Genomic DNA, 7,839 nt, shown 5'->3' with positions numbered 1-7,839 from the left:
GCCATCCCAAGGTCCTCTCCCCATCCCATGGCCTGCCGACCCACCTGTATGTGCAACAAACCGGTCACATGGCCACACTGGGGTGCATATAGGAGGGGGGAAATGTACCCCTCAGCTCACAGCAGTGTCCCCAGCCCCCCATGTCCCTGAAAGGATGCCTCTCAGGCGGAGGGAACCCCAGAGCAAGTGTAGGACACAAGCCTCCACCTGGCAGCCACCCCCAAGCACGCTGGCCAGGAGCAGAGGTTCCAGGTCACCACCCCCCTCCCTACAGCTGTCATTATCTCAGGATGCATTAAACATGAGGTCTGTCTGTGCAGTGTCTGGGATACTGTAGTTGTCCCCAGACAACTGGCAGAGGACAGGCTTCGCAGGAGCTTTGGGTGGGGACATAGTGGGGACACGGGGGGGGGGGGCAGGGTTTCTGGGGCCAGAGCATCCTCATTTTCTAGGTATTTCATTACCATGTGTGTGGAGGCCAGGGGAAGACCTATAAGAGTTGGGTCTCCTTCCACAATGCCAGCCGGGGATCAGACTGAGGCTATCAGGCTGGGCGGCAAGTCCTCTCTGAGCCATCTTGCCAGACCCTGGTGTGTCTCAGACAGGTGGCTATGTGCATGTCCTCAGAGTGGCCTGAGGCCTTGGAAGGCTGAGGACTCTGGTGACACTGATGGCTGTGGGAATCTGTGCCAAGGGCACCCTCAGGGTGCAGAGCCTGGGGCTCAACCCACAGACTTCTGGCCCCCTTGAAGACTTTATGAGGTAAATAAATTTGAGAATATGAACATTTAAATGAGTATGTAACAGGTAAGAGGCTATCTACACAGGCTGGCTGTCACGGCAACGGGATCAGGCTCTTAATTTTTTATTATGTTTTTAATTCATGTATTTATTGATGCCTCTGTGTGTGTGTGAGTGAGTGTGTGTGTGAGAGAGAGAGAGAGAGAGAGAGACAGAAACCAGTAATCAGGTCAAGGTGCCTCAGTTTCCCCATCTGCACCATGTCAGGGATGGGGTTGTGATTCAGCAAGCAAGGAAGTTGAGATGGTGTGGCCCCAGCTTGCCCTCTGCCTCAGTGGCTGGCCTGTAAAATGGAGTGGGGGAGAAAGGTCTGTACCCCGGCCACAGAGGGTACTTCATGTGTCTAGGATCCCAGCCCCACATACTCTCTGGACCCAGGGCTGCTGTGGTTCCAGCATGGGGCATCCCTGGCTGAATGTGGGCCTGAGACCAAACGCCTCCCTGGCCCACTCTCAACTTTTAAACAATCTCAGGTTCAAAGCCACCCTGTTCAGAAACTTAGATCCTGGAGTTGGGCAAGTTCTTGAAAATAGGGTGACCACGGCCCCCTGCTCCTGTCAGGATGACATAAACTAAAGAAAGCGATTGACCACTGAGTGCAAACTCACAGATGAACTCACAGCAATGGCTCAGAGTGGCGGCTCAGCTGGGGCTTGTGACCTGACCCCTGCAGGCCGACCTCTGACCTCTCCTCCCTCCATGCCACCTTGAACAAGAACTTGCTTTCCTGGAAAGAGATGGGGAAGAAAAGCCAGAGGGAAGGGATGGGTGATGGGCAGGGGGTAACAGGGCAGATGGGAGCCCAGCGATTAACCTGTGACCTTCCGGTGTCCTACGTGGGGGTGTGGGAGCCTCTAGCAGGCTAGACAATTGTGCCCCAGGGCCTTGGCATACGCTGAGTTCACCGTTTTCCCTTCCAGATATTTTCCCCAGATCCTTCTTTGCTCTTCCCTGTGCACACCAGATATGCGAGACACAAGTTTGACTCTCTTTGAAACAGAGTCTCAGACATCACAGGCTGACCCGGAACTCAATATGTAGACCAGTTGACCTCAAACTTACAGTGACCCACTTGCTTCTGCCTTCCGAGTGCTGGGACTAAAGGTGTGCACCAGCATGCCCCTGCCTCTAATTATTATTTTTTTTGTTTTTGTTTTGTTTTGTTTTGTTTTTTCGAGACAGGGTTCCTCTGTATTGTTTTGGAAGCTGTCCTGGAACTCACTCTGTAGACCAGCCAGGCTGGCCTCGAACTCACAGAGATCCACCTGCCTCTGCCTCCCGAGTGCTGGGATTAAAGGCATGCGTCACCAACACCTGGCTGCCTCTAAATTCTTATAACTCAGACTGACATTTAACCAGAGCCCCCCCCCCAATGAGGATACAGAGGTTCAGAGAGGAGAAGTGATTTCCCTAAGGCAGCCTAGCCTCCACAAATGCCCAGTGGAGACAGCGGCCTGGGCTCTGTCAAGCCAGTGCAAATTCTGAATTCTCCCCATTTATCACAGAGCAAGAGTGCTTCGAATGCCAACCTGACCCAGATGGAACCAGAGCGAATGGGACACAGGAACAGGAGCAAGATGTGCACCCCACACCCCCTACTGCCTGCTTCCTGAATGCAGCCAAGCACAGGCTGCAGGGGAAACACATCCTGGATGAATTACACTGCAGTAAATAAATAGATACATAAATAAATGCATGGAAACAAAAGTTGAAAAATTACAGCCACACTGTGGCACGCACCTTTAATCCCAGCAAAGGTAGGCAGGTCTCTGTGAGTTCAAGGCCAGCCTGATCTACAGAGAGAGTTCCAGGACAGCCTCCAAAGCTATAGAGAAACCTGTCTCGGGAAAAAACAAAACAAAACAAAACAAAACAAAAAGGTTTTAACTAAGGGAACATGAATCATTTGGGAACCTCCCCCAAAGAGTGCTTTTAAGTTACAGGATGAAAGGCCAGGCTTGGGATCCCCACAGTCACGATCCTGAAGCAGAATTGTTACAGTTTGAGGCTAGCTTGGGCTACAGTTACAAACCTGTCTCAAAAACAGAAACACAAGTAAAAAATAAACACAAAGGAAAAGAAAAATGCGAAGGGCGGGGCTGGGGTTAAAGAGCCAAGCAAAGTGTGCAAAGGTCCTGTGGCCCCAAGAAGAGGCTCAGTGTGGGAGGACCAGCAAGATTTAGCTCAGGCAGAAGAGTGAGGCTTAGGCTAGATGTCACTCAAGGTTAGGTCCCGCCTACAAACCTCAAGGAGAGGTGGGGGTGGCCTCCAAAAAGGGTCTCCACCCTGACCACGCCCCCACCCCTCACTGGGGGGTCTGGGCGGGGCTCCACCCTGACCACGCCCCCAGCACTCTAGTTTTTGCAAACTGCCTATGATACTCAGACATGGAAACAGACAGAAACGTGTGGACAGGCCACACTGTCTCTGGCAGCCCAGCTGGGTTTCCAGCAAGTGCTCCAGAGGGAGCGTCATGGGATCTTCCCCCTCCCACGCCGAATGACAGGTCGTAGCGTGGGTGGGCTCCACGGCGGGAGTCTGCCCCTCCCTGGATGCCACAGGCTTCCGTGAGGCTGGAGAGGCTGCCAAGTCTCACCGAAACCTCCTGCCTCCGCCTCTGCCGGGGCTTGCTGGCTGGGTGGGGCCTGAGGCCCGCCAAGCCCTGGCAAACGGGTGGGCAGCTGGCTGGGTCACCAGGAGTCGTGGGGGAGGCCAGTGCGAAGACGCGGGGCAGGAAGCTGTCACTGCAGTCACCTGCTCCGTTTTCAGTCTTTTATTGATACACGTTCAAAATGCCCCCTGGACCAAGAGCCCAAGCTGGATGTCCTTGGAGCTCCTGCGCTGAGTTCCCAGAGATGGAATGAGTCTGACACCACCTGGTCTCATGACTCAGGCCTAGGACAGGAGCATAGCCCGGCCCAGAGGGAACTGGAGGCTATTATTGGAGCGTCAAGAATGGCTGTGTAAAAATGGAGCACTGAAAGTAGGCCTTTGTAGGATAAATAGGAGTTTGTTTAAAAAAAAAAAAAAAAAAGGCCGAGGGGCCTGTGGCCAGAATTCAGAGACCTCAGGAGGCACAGGGTGAGCTTGTGGGCCGCGCATGCGCAGCAGCCTGACCCTCGACCACACCTCCCGGAGTTAATTGTAAGCCAGCTCAGGCCTGGCGCCTCCTCAGCCGTCACTTTTCTCTGTGCGTCACGAGTTCTATCCACTGTGGCTTCTGATGACTGTTGGAGAGAGGACACATGCTTTCCACACTGTGGCTTTGGGATCTCAGGCCTGACCGGATGCCTCCGTGGGCCTTGGTTCTACAAAAACTGGATGCAGGCGGCCAATCATGCTGTTTACATCCATTTCAGGCTGGGAGGCCTTGGACCAAAGGCTGGAAGGGAAGGAGGGAGGGAAGGAGGAGGAGGGCAGGGGAGGGAAGGCCGCAGGACGGACCGGCACCAGGGGACAGGTCCTACATTATTATTTCTGAACACGCCAGTGCTGTCGGCTTAAGGAATGAGTGGTGATTTGCATGCAATTTGCATTCAATTTCCATAGTGTTTGTTAAATGTCAAAATGCTTTCTCTTACCCCCCCCAGTTGCAGCCCTCCCCCCTGCGCCAGCCATCCACGGGGCTGAGGCCAAGGATCCTCACTAGGGTGGCAGCTTCCCCTACAGCTGAGCGATGGAGATTGGGGAGGCAGAGAGGGGCCCAGACCCCCAGGGCCTGGCACAACCGCACATGCCCAGCAACCCAGCTCCCCAAGGCCACGATCCAATCCCCACCTGCCCAGCTCTGCACCCTGAGGCTGTACGACTCTTAATTAAAACATTATTTCCTTCTGGGCTCACCATGCAGTACAAAGCACCAGGGGCCCACGAGGGCCCAGTCCAGCACCCCAACACTGGGGCTGTGCGGCAGAGTCCACAGCAAGCTGCAGCTCACCAAGGCCCCCCAGATCAGTCTCCTTAGTCAGCGCCCCAGAAGATCCTGGAGCCAGGGCTGTTCACAGCTGGGGCCCTGTGGGTCACCAAAGAAGGAACGGTGCCTGTTGACTGGAGGGCCTCCTGGATGAGGAGACAGCAGAAGATCCAGGCTGTGGAGGCTCCCGGGGAGGGTCCCAAGGCCACAGAGAAACCACAAGGCTCCTTGCTGGATGGCAGCATCTGGGAAGCAGTGGGCGTCAGCAGGACCAGGGAGTCGCATCTACCTGGGAGCCCAGCACCTGGATCCACAAGGGACATGTGATCCCAGGGATGTGAGCCAACAGCTCTCAGGCCAATGACCCTTTTTCCCTCTTCCTAGTGGCCTGGATCTGGGCATGGACAGGGAGTGCAGTGGTCACTCATGTACACAGTCACAGTGCTTGGAGCCACAGGAATTGCAGGTGAAACTGCCTTAGCACCTCCTGGTGGCCATTACAAAAATTGCAGGTAGAGCACATAAAGACATCCTGCCACCCAAACGTGGTCAGGCTTGCATCATCATAGCAAGGAGGCCAGAGGGGAGGGAATTTCTCAAGGTCACACAGAAAATTGGGAGCAACACTGCTGAGCCAACATTAGGAGGTGGGAGAGCGGCGCTGGAGAGATGGCTCAGAGGCTCAGGGGCTGCTCTTCAAGAGGTCCCGAGTTCAGTTCCCAGCAACCTCATGGTGGCTCGAAACCATCTGTACTGAGATCTGGTGCCCTCTTCTGGCCTGGAGGGCTACATGCAGGCAGAACACTATAAATAAATCTTTAAAAAAAGAAAAAAAAGGAGGTGGGGGAGTAAGACCAGTGTGCCCATGTCTTAGGGCCCTCGGTTTTCGCACCCGTGGGTTCTGCCATGTCTGAGACCTCGTCTGAGTGACTTACCTGGAATAAGGCTGGGCTCCCAGGGAGAGAGAGGTGTGGCGACCCTGGCCCAGCCTGCTCCTTCAGCCAGCACCTTGCATCCCCAAAATCATGGCTCCATGTCCTCCAGCCCCTACTACCTGAGGATGAGACAGAAAGACACAGGTAAGGACAAAAGCGACATCGCTCAGCTTCTAGGCCTCTCTGCTAGCCCAGGGTCCAGCTAAAGTGTCTTCGTGCACGTGAAGGCTCCCTGGACACCCTGGCCCCACTAGAAACGCTCGGAGCACAGAATTCGCGCCAGGTTGTGACAGGTTCCAGGCTGGGAGTATGCAGTGACCCCAGCTGCTCAACCTGCCCACTTTGAAGGTGAATGGACAGACACTGAAAAGAGATAGAGACAGACAGATGGAGACATGAAAAAATGGGTGGGGGGCGCAGAGAGACAGAGAGACCAGGACACAGGTAGATTCAGAGACAGACAAGGACACAGGGAGGAGAGCAGGAAAGGGAGTCCCCAGAGCCACCGCCGGGGCCAGCACCACAGACCAACAGAGCTAAAAGGCAGAGAGGAAGAGGGCCTGGTCACAGAGACCTCCCTCCCTCCGTCCCTGAGCCACCACTATCCCACCAGCTCAGGTCCTCACCGGGTCCCCAGTCCGGTCCTGGCTCACATCCCTAGTCACCTGGGGTCGCTGAGCAGCAGCAAGACGGAGCCGTCCTGTAGGCGCGCCTCGCGCACCGTCTGGTGGTCTGGTAGCGGCCTGGAGTTGTAGTAAAAGGTTCTGCGCCACGAGCTCACGCCCTGGCCCACTAGCTGCGCGCGCAGGTCGCTCAGCGTGTCGCGGGGCCGCACGGTCAGTGGCAGCAGCAACGCCTCGTCGGCCAAATGCACCTTGATGTGGTAGCGCTTCCAGCGCGACAGCCCGCGACGCAGCCCCTCCATGGCGGCCGCCAGCTGGAGACTGCAGGCCAGCACCTGCCAGACCTGCCGGGCCACCCGCCCCCGCCCCTCCGCCCCTTCCAGGCGCTCCCTGCTGCATGGGGTGTGGAGTGGGGGTGGTGACGTTGCCTGACCCAGCCCTGGCCTCCTTGGCACTCCCTTCCCCCCTCCGCACGGCATGCTCAAAGGCCCTGGGGCAGATAATGCAGCTGTGCAAGGATTCCAGAACAGGCAGAACTGGAGCGATCCTGGGGTGTAGGAGGAGCTGGGAGTTGGCCCTTGTTGGAGGGGTGGAGGAGCTAGGGCTGCAGAGAGGAGAGCCAGGTAGGAGGGCGCTGTAACCCACCTACCCGTTACCGGAACTTTCTCCCTAATCTACACCGCACTGGCTTTGGGTTTGGTGGGCCCCAAAGAAACCTCAGTCTTGGGCCTTTGCCGCCCACAGGGACAGATTCTCCAGCCAGAGGGGCAGCCCCCATCTGTGTTTGGGATGGCGAATGCCCTTCATGTGGCTATTGGAGGCAGGGCTTCAGGGGATGCTAAGAGCTCGCCCGCCATTCCTTCTTGCCCAGTCACCACCTGACACAGGTGAGCTTGGTGGGAAGAGGGGGAGCCCAGCCTCGCGATCCTCACCGCCCTCCTCAGGGCGCCAGCAGCATCTCATCTTGGGGCGCTTACACAAGCACATCTCTCCCTCCACCCCCAACAGGATGGAGCGGTTTGTCCTTTGACACACAGACTCTGGGCCTTGTCACAGGCAACCCTCCCTCCCAAGCCTCAGTGTCTCTGTCCACTGGTGCCTGGTAAGACAATGTTGACATAGGGCTCCTGACATATACTCACCCAGGAATGGCCCTGCTGAGAGAACATTCTAGAAGGTGTTAAATTTGACTCTACAGAGAAAAACAAACAAAACATTCTAAAAATTTACACAAGTGGCATTTTGGTGGCTCAGCCTTAATCCCAGTACTTGGAGAGGAATCCTTGTGAGTTCAAGGCCAGCCTGAGCTACATAGAGATCCTTGCCCCCCCCCCCCAAGAAAGCAAGAAAGGAGAATGCACAGGAAAAGCATATGTCTCGGTGAGCTGTGTGGGTGACACTAAATCCTGGAGCCTTTAATTAAAAGATTAATGGCTGACAACACAAAATATAAAACACCCACACACAAACACTTCACACAGGAAAACAGGAACAAAGCCAATGAAAACTCTCAACTGTCAATAGACAAAGCCTGACTTCCACAGTATATAAAAAGCTTCTAGAAATC

At 55.4% G+C, this 7,839-nt stretch overlaps 1 long non-coding RNA gene across 2 annotated transcripts; it reads right to left on the bottom strand.

Annotated features, from left to right (window-relative positions):
• Nucleotides 1–2,509: 2,509 nt before the first annotated feature.
• On the bottom strand, nucleotides 2,510–6,537 carry LOC121137219. 2 transcript variants are annotated; one of them, XR_005874452.1, is made up of 3 exons: nucleotides 6,276–6,537; nucleotides 5,650–5,768; nucleotides 2,510–5,018 (listed from the first exon to the last, which is right to left on the bottom strand). It is a non-coding gene; the product is annotated as an uncharacterized LOC121137219 (long non-coding RNA). The 2 variants fall into 2 exon arrangements; XR_005874453.1 differs by having other exon boundaries at nucleotides 6,315–6,537.
• Between the last annotated feature and the right edge of the window lie 1,302 nt (nucleotides 6,538–7,839).

The sequence above is a fragment of the Mesocricetus auratus genome, unplaced genomic scaffold (genome assembly GCF_017639785.1).
Source record: "Mesocricetus auratus isolate SY011 unplaced genomic scaffold, BCM_Maur_2.0 Super-Scaffold_100676, whole genome shotgun sequence".
NCBI classification, from domain to species: Eukaryota; Metazoa; Chordata; class Mammalia; order Rodentia; family Cricetidae; genus Mesocricetus; species Mesocricetus auratus.
This window is presented reverse-complemented; position numbering and strand designations above follow the sequence as displayed.